Genomic DNA, 19,492 nt, shown 5'->3' on the forward strand with positions numbered 1-19,492 from the left:
CAGCATCGGACCGATCTGTCCCCCCCACCACCTCTTTACTGAGAACCGAGCCACCGAACACTACTGATGGCTCGGTTCTCTCAGCTCCCCAAGTAGTTTAAGTGTCAAGCAACAGCTCTCCTGCTCTACTCCTCCACTCTCACTGGAGCACTGAGCTGTGGAGGGGCGGGGAGCGGTCATCTCAGTAGCTCGCTGAGAGGCTGAGACAGCCATCAGTCCAGGCACCTGGTGGATCCAGACTTCCAGAGTCGGGATGACGCGGTGCCTGGACTGATCTTGGTGATGTCTGCAGAGAGCGGACTTCAAACTGCTCTCTGCTGAAAACGGGTCACAGGAGTGCACAACTGATTGCACTCCTGTGACCCACAGGGGAAGCACAGCCAAATGAGCTCAGGCTGGACTTCTCCTTAACAATAAGACCTTGTTCACACTGAAGGCGGGTTTGCAAACTCATTTCAAAACCCACTTTTCAGTGCGAGTTTGGGGTCAATTTGAAAGACATCTGTGCAGGTTCATGCACAGGTGTCTATTAAGCACTTCAATACCAGGCACTTAGACACCTTCCCGCCCAGGCCAATTTTCAGCTTTCAGCAATGTGCAATTTGAATGACAATTGCGCAGTCATACAACACTGTACCCAAACTAATTTTTTATCATTTTGTTCCCACAAATAGAGCTTTCTTTTGGTAGTATTTGATCACCTCTGCGGTTTTTATTTTTTGCGCAACAAATAAAAAAGACCGAAAATTTTGAAAAAAAACAAGTTTTTCTTTGTTTCTGTTAAAATTTTTTGTAAATAAGTACGTTTTCTTCTTCAATGATGGGCACTGATACGGCGGCACTGATGGGCACCAATGAGGTGGCACCAATGAGTTGGCATTGATGAGGTGGCACTGATGGTGGGCACTGATATTCGGCACTGATGGGCACTGATATGTGGCACTGATGGGCACTGATAGGTGGCACTGGTATGCAGCACTGATGGGCACTCATAGGTGGACCGATGGGCACTCATAGGCGCAATGATGGGCACTCGTAGGTGGCATTGATTGGTATATATGGGTGGCACTGATGGGTACTTATGGGTGGCACTGATAGGTGGCACTGATGGGCACTGATAGGTGGGCACTGATGGGCACTGATGGGCACTGATGGACACTGACAGGTGGCACCAATGGGCAATGACAGGTGGCACTGATGACACTGATTGGTGGCACTGATAAAACTTATTGGTGGCATTGCTGGGCAGAACTGAAACATAATGGTGCCAATCAGTGCCCATTTGTGGGCACTGATTGGCACAGATTGGGCACATTGGGCACATGTGGATGGCCATGGGTTACATACCTGGCCAGTGCTAGGTTCACTGTCCAGTCAAGTCCAGCCACAGCAGCTGTAAGCCAATCATTTCGTTTTACGGCTGCCTGCAGGGTGGAGCAGAGCACCTGTGCCATCTACCCACAGCTATATTCCAGGGTCTCATGCACTGGGGCTCAATGTCCAGAGTGCACTGGGCCTATGAGAAAATATCCTCTTTCTTTGAGGAGGTCTTTACTTTATTCTTGCTGTGTCTCTGTTACAGGCATCGATGGAAAATCTCCCTGATAGGACACAAGAAAAAATTAATTAAAAAAAAAAAAAAACAGGAGCTTTAACAATTTCCCACACTATCCCAAACTAGAAAAAAAGTTTTGGCTTTACATACATATTTGACTTGGCGGCTTCAGAAAGGTCATTTTCAGCAATTTACACTTGTAAAAATGGTTTAAGAGAATCTGTCAACTGCAAAAGAATACTTGGACATGTAGCAATTCACTTTTTAAACAAAGTAATGTTACAGTGCAATAATAAATTCACTCTGAGAGATGCCACATTGAATAATTATCTGCATTGTCCAGGGCTAATAGTAAAGGTCTGTCTCTTAGACCCCTTTCACACTGAGACGCTTTACAGGCTCTACAGCATTAAAAATAGCACCTGCATAGCGCCTGCATAGCGCCTGTAAAGAGCTGCTCCTGTCTCTCCAGTGTGAAAGCCTGAGGGCTTTCACACTGGAGTGGTGCGCTTGCAGGACGTTAAAAAAAATCCTGCAAGCAGCATCTTTGAAGCGGTGAAGGAGCGGTGTATACACTGCTCCTTCACTTCTCCTGCCCATTGAAATCAATGGGGCAGCACGGCCATACCGCCGGCATAGCGCTGCTGCAGCAGTACTTTTTGGTGGTTTTAACCCTTTCTCAGCCTCTAGCGGGGGGGTAAAAGCACCCCGCTAGTGGCCGAATATCGCTGTGAATTGACGGTAAAGTGCGGCTGAAAATAGCGGAGCTTTACCGCCGACGCACCCACCACCCCAGCGTGAAAGGGGCCTTAGCAGCACCTATACTGTTGCATTCTACAAAAGGTAGGTTGGTTAGATAAGTAAAATACACCCAACTGCTTATTTTCCACTCCTGAATACTGTGCATAAATAATAATGATCAAAAAAATTTAAAAAACGTTTCTGCAAAAGACAAGCCTGTTGTGCAATACTGTGATCTTGCATCACACGTGACAGATGCATTTTATGTAATTTGCAGGTTCCATTAATGAGGGCCTATTCACATTAGTGCATTGCAGTGTTGCAATGCATGTTTGTTGAGGCACACAACCAAGTGCAGCACACCCAGTCAGCACACAACAGCACATGCGCTTTTAGCAGACTGCAATGCACACGTATGAACCATCTGTGTGCTGTGGTGTATTGCATTAGTAAAAACAGCTGCACGTAGAAATAGCACTTGGAAACATGCATTTAGTTATAGACCACAATATAGCAGAACATTTTGAATGGAACCAAATTTTTTCAAAGATGCATGATTCATGAAATCCCTACATGCATAGGGATCTGCCATAAACCCATAGAAAGACAAAACCTAAAAATCATCACTTAGGCTACTTTCACACTGAGGCGCTTTACAGGTGCTACAGCGCTAAAAATAGCGCCTGCAAAATGTCTCTCCTGTCACTCCAGCGTGAAAGCCCGAGTGCTTTCACACTGGAGCGATGCACTTGCAGGATGCTAAAAAAAGTCCTGCAAGCAGCATCTTTGAGGCAATTTAGGAGCCCTATATACACTGCTCCTAAAGCACCAATGCCCATTGAAATCAATTGGCAGCGCCATCGGAGCTTGGCGAGGCGACGTGCAGCAGCGTTTTGCGGGCGCATGTAACCTTTTTTTGTCTGTTAGTGGGGGTTAAAAGCACCCCGCTAGCGGCTGAAAAGCGCTGCAAAAACTATGGTAAAATGCCGCTAAAAATAGTGGTGTTTTACCACCGATGCCCGCCAACTCCAGTGTAAAAGTGCCCTAAATATCATCATAAATTACACCAAACTCTTTCACAACCTAGTCATTTTATAAGTGCCTTATGTGAGTTTTGAGTTAGTGGAGTAGAACTATGCTGGCTTGGATGCTTACTAACCATTCCAATATACCCTACCATCAAATTAACCCTACAACAGCCATAATCGCAAACAAGAAAATAAAGGCAGTGCCTATTTATGCAACTCCCATCATTTACACTACACTCTTTTCCCCAACACTACAGATGCATTTTTAACCCAATCCATCAATTATACACCATACCACACATATGCCACTATGAGGGAGATGTACTAAAACTGGAGCACATAGAATCCGGTGTAGCTGTGCATAGTAACCAATCAGCTTCTAACTTCAGCTTGTTTAATTAGGTTTTGACAATAAAACCTGGACGCTGATTGGTTACTATGCACAGCTGCACCAGATTGTGTGTGCACCAGCTTTGGTAAATCTCACCCATTTGTAACACATAGTAGACATAACAACAGTGCAGCTGAATAGGACTATCTGGGGCAGGGATAGAGCAAACAGTCAAAGAGACATCATTTTATAGATTACTGGAATTCTACTGAACAAGAAAGTTAAAATGTTAAATGGTTATATATAGCGATTTCAGCTATTATCTTACAATGAAATACAGTAAGTGTTCTTCTTTAACTGCTTCTGGACTGCCCCACACATATATACTGTGGCAGGGCGGCCCTTCAGCATGAAATCACGTACCTGTGCAAGAGTTTTTCCTCTGGGCCGGCGACCTGATCCCACTGTGATTGGATACAGCAGGAACCAATCAGCAGGTCTGGCGGACCCAATGTTCACCAGGACTCGCTGATTGTTCCCAAGGCAGACAGAACGGCAGTCTGCCAATGTAGACAAGGCAGATTGCCGTTCTGTCAGAGGGGAAGATGGAGATCTTGCGTTTCTGTTAAGCAGGAACCCCCCCTCACAGTTAGCAATCACTCCCATGGAACACATTTAACCCTTTGATTGCCCCTGATGTCAACCCCTTCCCTGCCAGTGTCATTAGTACAGTCAGAGTGCATTTTTTTTTAAGCACTGATCACTGTATTGGTGTCACTGGTCACCAAAAAGTGTCACTTAGTGTCAGATTTGTTCACCACAATGTCGCAGTCCCGCTAAAATAAAATAAAATACAATTCCATAAATATATCCCATAGTTTGTAGATGGTATACCTTTTTCGCAAACCAATCAATATTGTTGCAAATTTTTTTACCAAAAATATGTAGCAGAATACATATTGGCCTAAATTGATGAAGAAATTAGATTTTTTACATTTTTTTATTGGATATGTTTTATAGCAGAAAGTAAAAAATATTGTTTTTTTAAAGTGTCATTCTTTTTTTTATATAGCACTATAGCATTGTTTAAAAACCGCAGAGGTGATCAAATATCACCAAAAGAAAGCTCTATTTGTGGGGAAAAAAAGGACATCAATTTTACTTGGGTACAATATCACAAAAAATGGCTTGGTCATGAAAGGAGGTAAACATTCCTGGAGCTGTTCTCACCTAATGATCTAGTCTGTTTTCACCTGATGATCTGGTCAGTAACACACCTCCTGTAATAGCATGCCTCCACTGAATGAAAGAGCAACAGAGACACCTTTGGACAGCAGCATTGTCAGTCTTGGGGGGGGGGGGGGGAGTGCTAGATGTGCTAGAAGATTTAGATACACTAACAAATTGAAGCCAGTTACAGCATACAGTTTTGGGATAAAGGTTTTACATAAACAAACAAAAACTAACCATTGTAAGCACCCCTCTCAGAGTTAAACTGCTTTGTCTAAACCCTCCAACTCGTACATCTGCAGGACAGTTTTTGGTAAAAAAAAAGACAGACTTACTGAGAGGATCACACGGTGAAAATAAAAGGTTTAAAAAATGAAAATGAATGCAGCCAATACATCTATGAATTGGTAAGCTGCAATATAATGAATGTTTGCTTTTTGGTATATTATCCTTTAAGAATCAACATAATACTTTACATTAGATATGTGCAGAAAAATTTGTTTTGTTTCGGATAGATTTGTTATGTTGCTAATTTAGTTTAGTTTTGTTTTGTTTATTAATTTTCTAATGAACTCCAAATTTTCAGAGCAATTTGAATTCAATTCAGTCAAAAAACGATTAACCGATTCTAATTCTGTGTGAAGAATAGCTGCTTGTTAAAGAGCGAGCTGGGATGCAAAAATCCCAGCATGCCCCCCCCCAAATCCATACCAGGTCCTTAGGGGGACATTTATTATTGTTTTGTTCTCTTTTTGTTTTTGTTTTTTAATAAAGGACTTGTCAAAAACTGCCTCCTGTCTTTTTTTACACTACACTTTTTTTACCCCTACTCTTTGACATGAGGAGGCCGGGATTGTTAAAGCGGGCTTCCAGATTCTGATAAGTCACCATCCATACCCCCACAACCATTGGGCCAGGGTTGTGGGGAAGAGGCCCTTGTCCCCATTAACATGGGGACAAGGTGCTTTGGGGGGGCAGAGCTGAGGGTGTGTTGCCTAGTATGGTTCAGGACAGGGCGCTCACTCGTCTCCCCCTCCCCTTTCCTGGCCTGCCAGGTTGCATGCCCAGATAAAGGCCTGGTATTGATTTTGGGGGGACCCCATGGCAAAGACAAAAAAAATGGCTCCCTAAAATCCATACCAGACCAAAACGGCGCTGTTTTTTTCCCAGAATTTTTATTTGCCAGCAATTCTGTTTACATTCAGCTGTCAATCAGTTGTTAAGGACACAGCAACTGGCTTCCCAGCCTGCTCCATAACAACCAGCTATTATTCACACAGAAAAAAATTAAATTGGTTGATTATTTTTTGACCGATCCGAATTGGAATCATTCTGAAAATTTGGAATTCACTTGAAAAAGAATATACAAAATGAAATACAACTAATTTCAATTAAATTTGTTAATATGTAATTTGAAGATTCGGTTAAATCTGATTCTCCAAATAACCAAAAATTTGTCCAAATGTATATATGGACCAAAACAATTACACCTGTCTACTTTACATTCTTTTGTCCCTTGCGGTCTCTGAAGAGCTTGGTTAAAATGCATTTTACATTATGATTTTCTATGCCTTGCATTATAGAAGAATTTTCTTGTTTGACATGAAGTATTGTTCCAGAATTGAAGACATGTTTCACTGTGTTCTTGTACATATCAGTTTGGCTCAGATTGCAAAGCGTGTTTGATTAATAACAACTAAAGAGACTGTGAAAGTAAATGCAACTGTAAATTAAAGAGGCAACACTGCTTGCTGGGCAGAATGAAAGGCAGATAAACAGTGCAACACATAGGTAAGATTGCCTTCTGCTTGACTGGGAAGTCTGATAAGACTGCTGTCATAAACCAATTGATTCCAGCTGATTAAAATGCCTGCTATTCAAAACACTTTTTGAAGTGTAAAATAATCACTTTGCTGATTTAGCACTCTTCTAATTGTGGATTGTGAAGTGTCAGATGATACAATGTGTTTCTTTATTGTGTGTATTACAAAGATAGAAAGTTTCTATGTGTGATCTACTTTTTAATTTGAACAAACATCCATCCGAACTACAGTTTAATTGGTTCTGCTCCTATCTAAAAATGAGGCCTGAATATAGTGGGTTTGAAAAGAGCAGCTCTTCAAGGCAAGCTGAATGATAGCATTTAGTGAAAGCACTACTTCTCAGAATGAGTTTAATGTGCTAGTTTTTGTACAATAACCTGTCAATGCAAGACCCTCTTGGAAAAAAGGACTTTATCTTACCACATAATTACTATTTAGTGTGTTAGGACTATCGCATCAGACAAGATGTTAGCCAGAGCTGCCCTTTTTTAAACAAAATCCATATTTTAAATACTGTCTTTTTTAATAGATAAATTGTAAGAAAAAAGTGGTGTGATCCATGCAGTATATGGATTTTTAAAATATACAGTAAAAGATGTGATGAAATATGTATAGTATATAGTATATATAGTATAAAAATAATACAAGCTTTGGTAAGAAAATGTTAATTATAGTAAAAATATCCATTTACAAGCAGGTATTATCAACAGAGGGCCCAATAGGAGTCCTGGTGGAATTGTGAACATATACCCGGGTATATATAGTTATTCATGGAGATACCAGATGAATGTTGTAGCAAAGTGCAGTTGCAGGGACTTCTGAAGATGATGTGGGGTCTGTCTTTGTTTTAGAGACCTGAACACAAGATCAGTGATCATGGGGTGATCCTCTAACTGTTGTCAACCAGTCTGGACTGGAACTACTCACTGGCAGGAACTTTGATGTGGCACTTGAACTCAGAGTCAGCCTATCTACTCTGCAATTTAGTCAATCCCTAGTAGTGTATAATAGTCTGTTCTGGCTTGGAGCATGGACAGGATATAGGAAGACCCAGCTATCATTATGCACATTGGCACCAATGACAAAGTCAGAGGAAGATGGAGTGTCCTTTACCACTTTAGCCCCGGAAGATTTGGCTGCTCAATGACCAGAGCACTTTTTACAATTTGGCACTGCACTGCTTTAACTGGTAAATTGCGCAGTCATGCAATGCTGTACCCAAACGAAATTTGTGTCTTTTTTTTCCCACAAATAGAGCTTTCTTTTGATGGTATTTGATTGTTTCTGCCATTTTTATTTTTTGCAATATAAACGGAAAAAGACTGAACAGTTTGAAAAAAAATGATATTTTCTACTTTTTGTTATAAAAAAAATCCAATAAACTCAATTTTAGTCATACATTTAGGCCAAAATGTATTCAGTCACATGACTTTGGTAAAAAAATATCAATAAGCGTATATTTATTGGTTTGCACAAAAGTTATAGCATCTACAAAGTAGGGTACATTTTCTGGAATTTAGGCAGCTTTTAGTTTATGACTGCCTATCTCTTTCCTGCCTATTTCTTGAGGTGCAAAAATGTCAGGGCAGTACAACCCCCCCCCCCCCTCAAATGACCCCATTTTAGAAAGTAGACACCACAAGGAAATTGCTGAGAGGCATGTTGAGCCCATTGAATATTTTATTTTTTGTCACAAGTGATTGAAAAACGACAAAAGAATTACACAAAGTCGTCACTAAATGAAGGTGGTGCTTGGTTTTCGGGGTGCTGTACGCGGCTAGGCTCCCAAAAAGTCTCACACATGTGGTATCTCCATACTCAAGAGAAGCAACAGAATGTATTTTGGGGTGTAATTTCAGGATTACTTGCGTATGTGTCAAGGCATTTTAGACAATGGGGAGTGGTATCAAACCATCCCCATTAAATTCATACAAGCCTCTTATTTTGAGGGAGGAGTCATTACGAAAGACCAATATGAGTTCATTAGGATTAAACATCCACGGGTGGCTACGTTTTATAGCTTACTCAAAATCCATAAATGTCAGAAGAAACCTCCCGGGCGACCAATTGTCTCTGGTAATGGAGGAATATCTGAAAATCTGAGTAAGGTTATCGATTCCTTCTTGCAACCTTTTGTTTTGTGTATGCCTTCTTTTTTGAAGGCTACGATACACCTGCTACAATCAATTAAAGAGATAACCCTCCCAGTGAACTCATTTTTTGTGGCCATTGATGTTGAGGCCCTGTACAGCTCGATCCCCCACAACAAGGAGATCGCAGCTGTGTGGGCACTGTTACAGCAGAGCCAGAAATATGATGGAGCATTAAATGAATTTATTATTGATGGACTTGATTACATCCTGCATCACAACTTCTTCTGCTTCAACAACTCCCACTACCTCCAGGTGCAGGGCATGGCCATGGGCACCTGTTGTGCCCCGGCCTACGCCAACTTGTACCTGGGGGAGTGGGAGAAAGCCCTCCTGGATGATGGGGACCTCGCCATGTACACGAGCCACATATTTCTGTGGCTACGATACATTGATGATGTCCTCCTCATCTGGGAGGGCCCTGAGGAAATGTTGCTTGAGTTATTTGATTGCATCAACCAGAACAAACATAACCTAAAGTTCACCATGACTTATAATTATGACCAAATGACATTGTTGGACGTCAAGCTAAGGTGTACCTCTGAGGACAAAATCTCTAGCACCCTGTTTCGGAAAAACACAGCAGGAAACATGGTGCTCCATGCGGATAGTTTTCACCCCACAATATTAAAAAGTCCATCCCGTATGGACAATACCTGCGTTTCCTCAGGAATTGCTCAGACGATACCCTTTTCAAACAAGAAGCTAATAATCTGCAAACTAGTCTGTTACAACGTGGCCACTGTCGCTCTTGTCTGCGTAAGGCCTATAACAGAGCAGCTGCACAATCCTGATGTGATCTACTATCCAAAAAGAGAATGGCGATTGTCTAAACAGCATCGTGCGATTAGGAACATCATTCAAAAACACTGGCCCATACTCATGGATGATCCAAAGGTTTGTGGCTTTATTTCAAACAGCCCTTCGATTACCTATAGATGGGCCACTTTTCTAACAAATTGGTCCAGAGCGAGTTCAAGGATGAATGGAAGAGATTGAAACATTGCTCAACCTTCGGATCATTTCCATGTGGACACTGTTCTTCTTGCCAATATATAAGATGGGACCAAATATTCAGTCTTCCCAATGGGGTATTGTTTAAGCCTACACACTTTACCAACTGCCAGACATGAGGAGTGGTGTACCTCATGTCATGCAAATGTGGGGCATATTACGTTGATAAGACGAAACAAGAATTTCATCGCCGTATATCTAAACACATGCAAATTGGTAACCACTATCTACCACTCGGGTGACATGTGGTGGCAGTGCACAACTACAAGATGCCCAAAGTATCCTTCACCGCACTCGATCGGATTCATATACCAGATCGAGGCGGTGATTGGAACAAAACTCTGATGCAACATGAACAGAGGTGGATATTCAAACTGGACGCCACCTCTTTTCCGAGACTAAATGAGACCATCTCTTTTGCCCCATTTCTAAAAGGCTTTGTTTCTGGAAAGACCCAGTAAATTTTCTTAATTTTCTTGGTTTTCTTGTAATATTAAAGACCCTTCTGACCCCCCTTTTTTTTGTTCTGTCTCCATGTTACCCTCCCCCCTCCCCTGGATGTTTTGGTTTTGTTTAACTTGGTTCTATTTCTCTATACCTCTCTTTTTGATTTTTGCTGTAACTTTGTAGAATTACCAATGTATGCGATTGTCCTCCCTTGCATGTACTGATGTCTCATGGATATGTATATTAAAACTGAATGACCATAGTAGCCTGGGAGATTATGCACATTATGAACTATTGGTTTTTACACATTTGTTTCTTATGTTTCAGGCAAATGTAAATGGTTAAAAATATAAAAAACAAAAAGTGCGCTTACAATATGATAGTACACGTGAAAATGCAAATAATTAGATGTGCAAAACACAATATATTGAGGACAAACTAGTAGCCCAGTATATCACATATAAATATGTGTATAACGTAAAAAAATCTGGTGATGTCAAAGTAAAACCTGTAAAGGTGGGCAATTCTATGCAAATAATAAATATAAAATATATCTAGACAAATATGTGGGGACCGCCAATCACAGTCCATAAGATAAATCAAACAAAATTCATCAGTGAAAAACTTGCAACCACTATACAAACACCCAATGTCCTTAAATATGAATCAAAAGGAGAGAGGGGTAGAGAAGGTGATTCAATTCCACTTGCAGTGACTCCAACGGGTATAGGTAAAGTAAAAGGTGGACCCTTACCCTCCGTGTTGGACCCCCTCACTGGCGGGGTCTATCAATCATGCAGACTGTAAGGACCGTGTTACGATGGACTCTGCAACAGCTGACAGGAACAATATCCTCAGTCCAGACCGGTCCAAGTGATGCACCTGGAGGGGGGGGGGGGAGACGGCTCTCTTGCTCCCAGAGTGATGGAATGGATAAAGCAAAAAGAGCGGAGAGCTCCAATAGTGTAAAAAAGTTTCAATTTATTATTAAAAATGCAAACACAAACGGAAAGTGCACGCTCCGTAAAAATAATGAAACAATTAAAAAAGCCGGCTAAAAATCAAGCAGTAACCCGTGCATAACATGGGGAAATTGCGACAGCTTACAACACGTAGCCACGCCCTACATGTTTCGTCATGTGTGATATACTGGGCTACTAGTTTGTCCTCAATATATTGTGTTTTGCACACCTAATTATTTGCATTTTCACGTGTACTATCATATTGTAAGCGCACTTTTTGTTTTTTATATTTTTTGCATTTTGTACACAGATATTGGTGTGTTTTAAGTGCTGCTATCAATTTGCTTTTTTACACTTTGCTCCGCAGCGCGGTTTTTTCTTTTTCAAATGTAAATGGTTATCATGCTTCTTCTCTGCCTTTCTTTCTACCGTTGGGAGTCTGGCGCTCCTGCTGCCTCTGCTCCCTGATCGGGGGTTTTCCTTCGGATGCGTCTTCCTGGCAAGGGGGAGCCGCTTTCCATGTCAGCCCCTCCCCCTTTCCCCATCAGGCACCCGGGCTGGCACCAGGTGCTACATTGGGGATCTTTCCTCCTTGCCGGCGGCGTTCAGGAACATTCTTGGACGTTCCCGGTCACTGCGCATGCGTGCGTCACACAGTTACGATGAGGATGGCGTCATTTTGGGGCCGCCCGCCCGTCCCAAACGCCGGGGAAGCCACACGAGGCTGCCTGTATGGTGGCCATGCCCCCTATGACGGTCTCTCTGATCGGCCTCTGGGGGGGAGGGGACGCACACCTGTGATTGATTCACCATAATCAATATACGCCCATGGTGAGTATATATACATGTGAAAAAACTTTGGACTTGTAGCTTTCCTATTTGGTGGGTCGGATATCTCTGCAGCTCTTGCATTGTAAGTACACTTTTCAGCAATATGTTCTTGCACCATCTCAGCCCTATATAACTACGATCTGTTAACAATACTCATTATGTACCTATATGCAATTACTCACAACACTACCTTTCCTTTTTATATATGTATTTCAGACTTGTCGACTCGGATTGGATATTCATCTGCTGAGCCTGACACAACTTGCGACCAATCCCGGGCTAGGTCACAAATCAGTCTGATCATATAGGGCGATATGGTGCAGCCTCATATGTGCTCCTAAACTTTTTGAGGTAATAATTTGTGTTCATCTTGTCACTCCTATGTTTGACTTGATTGTGGGCATGCCCCTTTTTCTCTGTAACACTCTTCGTTCTTGCACTTCTGGCTTCCATTGCTGTTTCTTGTTATGTGCGTTTTTTGTGTATACCGCACGTATCTTCTTTTGTCCTCACGTCGGTGGCTATTCACAATCACCCACTCACTCAGTCCTCTTTATCACCTTAATCACTTCATTTAATTGAGCTGGTGTATACTATTCTGGAAAAGGAAAAGGAATCCCCCAAGGTGGGGTTTTTTGGCAGCAAGATGTAAATATCGAGTCAAAATATGTATAAAATTGAAAAAGTTTATTTTACAAAAAATCACATGTCATGAAATTAAGATATGAGCTCCAGTAGGAAGTGTTTAAACCTTGTTTAAAATTGACATACACTATACAGACATATTTCCATAATGACATCAGAAAGAATGTCAGCAATATGAAAAATAAAACTGACGCGTTTCAACCCAAATGCTGGGGGTCTTCTTCAGAGGTTCAGTCTGTATAGAAATATGTGGTATAAGTACACATGTAACATGACATTTGCATATGACAAAAATAATACACAGCATATACACCTAATATAATTACCCAACAGTGTATGTCCAGTAGGAGAAAAGAGGAACTTCCTACATATAGGTCCCTTTAAAAATTGCTCACTCCCTCACCCTCAGAGGGTCCCAAAACAACTACACTGGCACCGCAACCAGGAGGAGGGGGCAGTGGTCCACCGATGTGGCTTACGAGAAGTCACACTGAAAAGTCACCCCCCATCGGACCAGGTGATCGGTTGAGGGGAGAGGCCACACCTGCAGCGGAGATCCAAAGAAGAACAAACTCAATGTTATATCCCTATATAAAGAACAGCTATTTAAAAAAAAATATTATGGATAAAAAGGTAAATAATGAATAAAAATAAAATTAAAAATCAAGGAGAATGTGTGTGTATGCATATATAGTTAGCCAGGACAGTGGTCAATTGACCAACTATTGACCAACTTAGGCCACCTTTTTCATATAATTATAGGTCAGCACCATACACTTCACATGTCACTGAAACTTTTTTCACTTTTCTCAATTCATGTTTTATAATTGGGCTGACATATGTTATTCTGACCCTGCAATCCATTATACCATTTACCCACAAACATCTTTACCCACCCCTCTTTATAACGTATTCTTCTATATTTATATATCTATCTACTTATTATTACCTAATAAAAATATAGTTGCCAAGTACCTAGAGGCTACTAGCTGCATGTATGGAATGCAACTAGATTGATGCCTGATAATTGGTCAATTGACCACTGTCCTGGCTAACTATATATACATACACACACATTCTCCTTGATTTTTATTTTATTTTTATTCATTATTTACCTTTTTATCCATAATATTTTTTGAAATAGCTGTTCTTTATATAGGGATATAACATTTAGTTTGCTCTTCTTTGGATCTCAGCTGCAGGTGTGGCCTCTCCCCTCAACCGATCACCTGGCCCGATGGGGGGTGACTTTTCAGTGTGACTTCTCGTAAGCCACATCGGTGGACCACTGCCCCCTCCTCCTGGTTGCGGTGCTGGTGGGGTTGTGTTGGGACCCTCTGAGGGTGAGGGAGTGAGCAGTTTTTAAAGGGACTTATATGTAGGAAGTTCCTCTTTTCTCCTTCCTTTCCTTTCTCCTTTCTCTTTTCTGGACATACACTGTTGGGTAATTATATTAGGTGTATATGCTGTGTATTATTTTTGTCATATGCAAATGTCATGTTACATGTGTACTTATACCACATATTTCTCAACAGACTGAACCTCTGAAGAAGACCCCTAATATTTGGGTTGAAACGCATCAGGTTTATTTTTCATATTGCTGACATTCTTTCTGATGTCATTATGGAAATATGTCTGTATAGTGTATGTCAATTTTAAACAAGGTTTAAACACTTGCTACTGGAGCTCATATCTTAATTTCATGACATGTGTTTTTTTTGTAAAATAAACTTTTTCAATTTTATACATATTTTGACTCGATATTTACATCACATCTTGCTGTCAAAAAACCCCACCTTGGGGGATTCCTTTTTCTTTTTAGTATCGGGGTGAGTAGCACTTTTTCTCCTTCCTTTGTGTTTTCTCTCCTTTTTTTTGTGTATACTATTCTGAACCCCTGATCCAGTATTCTACTTAATCAAGCAACTAATTGGTTCTTTCAACTACTTTCAATGAATTTCCCTCACTTATTTACTACTTTTTTTTTTCACATGTGTATTTATTTAATACTTTGAGGTCGCAAGCTGCGTGCATGGTATGCATGGAGACTGGTGCCTCTTAGTTGGCTATTTGGCCACCCTTATGAAGAAACACTTCTTAACAACTTTTCTCCTATATATTATGGATGTATTTTTTAGCATACCTTTGGGTTTTTGCTACAAGTGTGGCCCACTCCCCAACCGACTGTTTGGCCTGATGGGGGGCGAGTTTTAGTGTGACTTCTCGTAAGCCACATTGTTGGACTACTGCCCCGGTGTGGGTTGCCGTTTCAGTGGAGGTGTTCTGAGACCCCTTGGGGAGAGAGAATAGGCAGTTTTTTAAAAGGGATCTCCATGTAGGAGGCTTCTTTTTTGCTGGACACACACTGTGGGGTAATTATATTACATGTATGCACTGTATATTATTTTTATTGTGCATAATCAAGTTCTTACATATGTAACTTTATTATATATTCTCTAACAGACTGACCTCTGAAGAAGCCCCCTAGTATATGGGTTGAAATGCGTCAGCTTTTATTTTCTGATGTCGACAGTATTCATTTAATGTTACTATGGAAATATGTCTGTACAATGTGTGTCTGATCCTACAAAATTTCTAAGCACTTCTTACTGGAGCTCATTTTTTAATCTTCATGTTATGCAAATTTTTGTACAATAAAATACATTTACTTTTTATACAATACTGACTCAATATTTGTATTTTGCTGCCAAAAAAACCCCACCCTGGGGAAAACCTTTTTTCTTTTTTTTGTTAATTTCACATATCAAAATATGTGGAATTACACCCCAAAATACATTCTGCTGTTTCTCCTGAATATGGGGATACCACATGTGTGAGACTTTTTGGCAGCCTAGCCGCGTACAGGAACCCAAAAACCAAGCACCGCCTTCAGGATTTCTGAGGGCGTAAATTTTTGATTTCACTCCTCACTACCTATCATAGTTTCGAAGGCCATAAAATGCCAAGATAGCACAAAACCCCCCAAACCCCATTTTGGAAAGTAGACGCCCCAAACTATTTGCTGAGAAGCATGAGTCCATGGAATATTTTATATTTTGCCACAAGTTCCTGGAAAATTACAAACTTTTTTTGCACAAAATTGACACTAAATTATATATTGTTCAAACATGGCATGGTTATATGTGGAATTACACCCCAAAATACATTCTGCTGCTTCTCCTGAGTATGAGAATATCACATGTGTGAGACTTTTTGGGAGTCTAGCTGTGTACAGGACCCCAAAAACCGAGCACCGCCTTCAGGCTTTCTAAAGGCGTAAAATTGTGATTTTACTCCTCACTACCTATCACAGTTACGGAGGCCCTGAAATGTCCAGATAGCACAACCCTCTCGTAACTCGTGCTGCAGCTGAATGGCATACCTGCTAAGCAAATGATGGTTAACAATAAAACAAAGTAACATTACAGTATAACAGTAATGCCGCGTACACACGGTCGGACTTTTCGTCTACAAAAGTCCAACGGACGCCGACGGACTAAAGCTGGCTGGTAATCCGATCGTGTGTGGGCTTCTCCGGACTTTCAGCAGACTTTTTCAGCCTCAAATCCGACGGACTTTAGATTTGAAACATGCTTCAAATCTTTACGTCGTAACTACGACGGACCCTGAAATCCGCTCGTCTGTGTGCTAGTCCGACGGACAAAAACCCATGCTAGGGCAGCTATTGGCTACTGGCTATGAACTTCCTTATTTTAGTCCGGTGTACGTCATCACGTACGAATCCGTCGGACTTTTGTGTGGTCGTGTGTAGGCAAGTCCGTTCGTTAGAAAGTCTGCTGCAAGTCCGCCGAAAGTCCGCCGGAAGTCTGTCGGACAGGCTGTCGGACTTTTGTAGACGAAAAGTCCGACCGTGTGTACGCGGCATATGACACACCATACCTGCAAAGCAAATACAATAAAACATAGTAAAAATAAAACATTACTGTTCCAAAACACAGTAACAATAGAGAGGGAACAATAAAGCGGATAATAGAGAGTGAACATAAGAGAGAGAATAATAGACAGAGAAAAAAAATAAAAACACAACTATTTTTGGCTTTTTTATTTTTTATTTTTTGTGTTTTTTTATTGCACTTTTATATAAACTGTAAACTGTAAACGTTCCAGATTAGGGTCTCTCAAAATGGCCATCTCATCTTTTGAGGCCCTGTGTAAGTTTACCCTGTGCAATGCTGTACCTTACGCAAATACTCTAGTGTGTGGTAGCGTTTGAAACAGTCACCAATGCAGGTTGGTAAGGATAGGAGGGACAATAAAAGTGGGTGTCACACCTAAATCTGCATTTTCTGCAGACACAACATCTTCTTTGGGGATTTCTTTGGATAGAGGTACCAGGAAGCACATACAAAAAATGCCTCTCATGCAGCCTGCTCACTGCATTTGTGTTGGGAAGGTGGACCACAGCACCGTCTGGAAACAGAAGGGCTGTGATGATCTCTTCCTGGAATTTAAGGAAGGATCCAGTTCATCCTGAAGCTTTGTATAGCACATATGCATTCAGCAGAGCCAATTGTAATAAACATACAGACACTTTTTTGTACCAGCGTCTGGCCTTACGGGAAATTAGGTACGGTGCCAACAACTGGTTGTTGAGGTCTTCCCCTCCCATGTTAAGGTTGTATTCGTGGACAGAGAGGGGTTTCTCCACAACACCAGTCGCTGTAGGAATTTGGACAGTCGTATTTGCGTGAAGAGAGGACAGAACGAAAACATTCCGTGTATCCCTCCACTTCACTGCTAACAAATTATTACATTTCAAGCAGGCTCTCTCCCGTCTAAGTCGGGATTCTACAAGGCGTTGGTGGAACCCCCAGCGATTAGATCGCACGGTGCCACAATCAAAAAGGTGGCTAAAAAGTGGCACGCTTGTGTAATAATTGTCCACGTACAAGTGGTACCCCTTACCGAATCAGGATGACACCAAGTCCCATACAATCTTACCAGCGCTCCCTATGTAGTCTGGGCAGTTCTCGGGCTCCAGGTGACTATCTCTTCCCTTCTCTCTAAACCATAAAACTATATGTATAGCCTGTTGCCCTGTCACAGAGCTTATACATCTTGACCCCATATCTGGCACACTTGCTGGGAAGATACTGTTTGATAGACAAGCGGCCAGAAAACTTAATCAGGGACTCATCAACATAGACAACTTGGTCTGGAGTAAGCAAGCCTGCAAACTGTTGGTTGAAGTGGTTTAGAAGGGACCGAAGTTTGTGGAGCCGATCGTATCCAGGGTCACCCTGAGGACGACAGAGTTCATTGTCATTGAAATGCATGAACTGCAAGATCTGCTCATACTGTGTCCTGGTCATGGAGGCAGAGAACAAGGGCATATGGTGAATTGGGTCAGTGGACCAATATGACCGCAACTCACTTTTTAAACCATGTCCATAAAGAGGGATAGGATCAGGACAGTCTTAAATTCGGAGAGCGTAATAAATTGTTTTGGTCCACAACAGATCTACAAAAATCTTCCGTGAAAAACAGCGAATAAAAATCAAGTGGCGTAAAATCAACTGTTTCCACAAGAATTCCGGGTTGGCCAGTGAATGAGGGAAGTGCAGGTGCTGCAGAAGCGGTGGGTTCCCAATTCGGATTGGCAAATGCAGCAGGAAGTGCACTATGGGCTCGATGGGCCTGTGGTTGTGTTCTTGGTGGCTGCGGGACAAGTAGGGATGAGTCGAACACCCCCAGGTTAGTTTCACACCAGAACCTGCGTACGGACCGAAAGTTTGCGCGAACTTTAGAACCCCGTTAAAGTCTATGGGACTCGAACGTTTGAAATCAAAAGTGCTAATTTTAAAGGCTAATATGCAAGTTATTGTCCTAAAAAGGGTTTGGGGACCCGAGTCCTGCCCCAGGGGACATGTATCAATGCAAAAAAAAGTTTTGCTGTCTGTGCACCTCTTCAGAAGATTTCACCTCACTTTCTGTCCCAATGACAAATGTGTTTTGAACATTTGGGGTTTTTAGTGAAACAAGGATTGGTGATAAAGCATCAGTGGAGAGGAGACACGTTTTTCCAATATTAACTCTTACCGGAGAGAAGTTCCCTTCGTGGGGTAGATTTCATCTCACTTCCTGTTGTCTCCTTCCGTTTGCAAGTAGGAGTCATTTGTAAGGTGGATGTTTGAAAGTAGGGGCCTGCCCTATATACTCTGCAGAAATTTGGGCCTTAGGTGTTGGTCTTGCCACAACACTGTAAGCCCTCACAGTTACTCTTGGTGGGCACAGGAACGGGTCCTGCTGTGAAATATTAGATCAAGAATTGTAATTACATGCCATTGTTGAACAGTGGTAGAAAAATTGGGCCTTTGGTGGTGGTGCTGGTGCCACAACACTGTAAGTCCTCACAGTTACTCTTGGTGGGCGCTGGAACAGGCCCTGCTGTAAAATATTATATCAAGAATTGTAATTACATGCACCTGTTGAACAGGGGCAGAAAAATTGGGCCTTTGGTGGTGGTGGTGTTGCCACAACACTGTATACCCTCACAGTTACTCTTAGTGGGTGCAGGAATGGGCCCTGCTGTGAAATATTAGATCAAGAATTGTAATTACATGTCCCTGTTGAACAGGGGCAGAAAAATTGGGCCTTTGGTGGTGGTGGTGTTGCCACAACACTGTATACCCTCACAGTTACTCTTAGTGGGTGCAGGAATGAGCCCTGCTGCAAAGTATTGCATAAAAAATTGTAATTATACGCCCCCCCCTG

The sequence above is a fragment of the Aquarana catesbeiana genome, linkage group LG02, assembly GCF_042186555.1.
Source record: "Aquarana catesbeiana isolate 2022-GZ linkage group LG02, ASM4218655v1, whole genome shotgun sequence".
In the NCBI taxonomy this organism is placed as follows: Eukaryota; Metazoa; Chordata; class Amphibia; order Anura; family Ranidae; genus Aquarana; species Aquarana catesbeiana.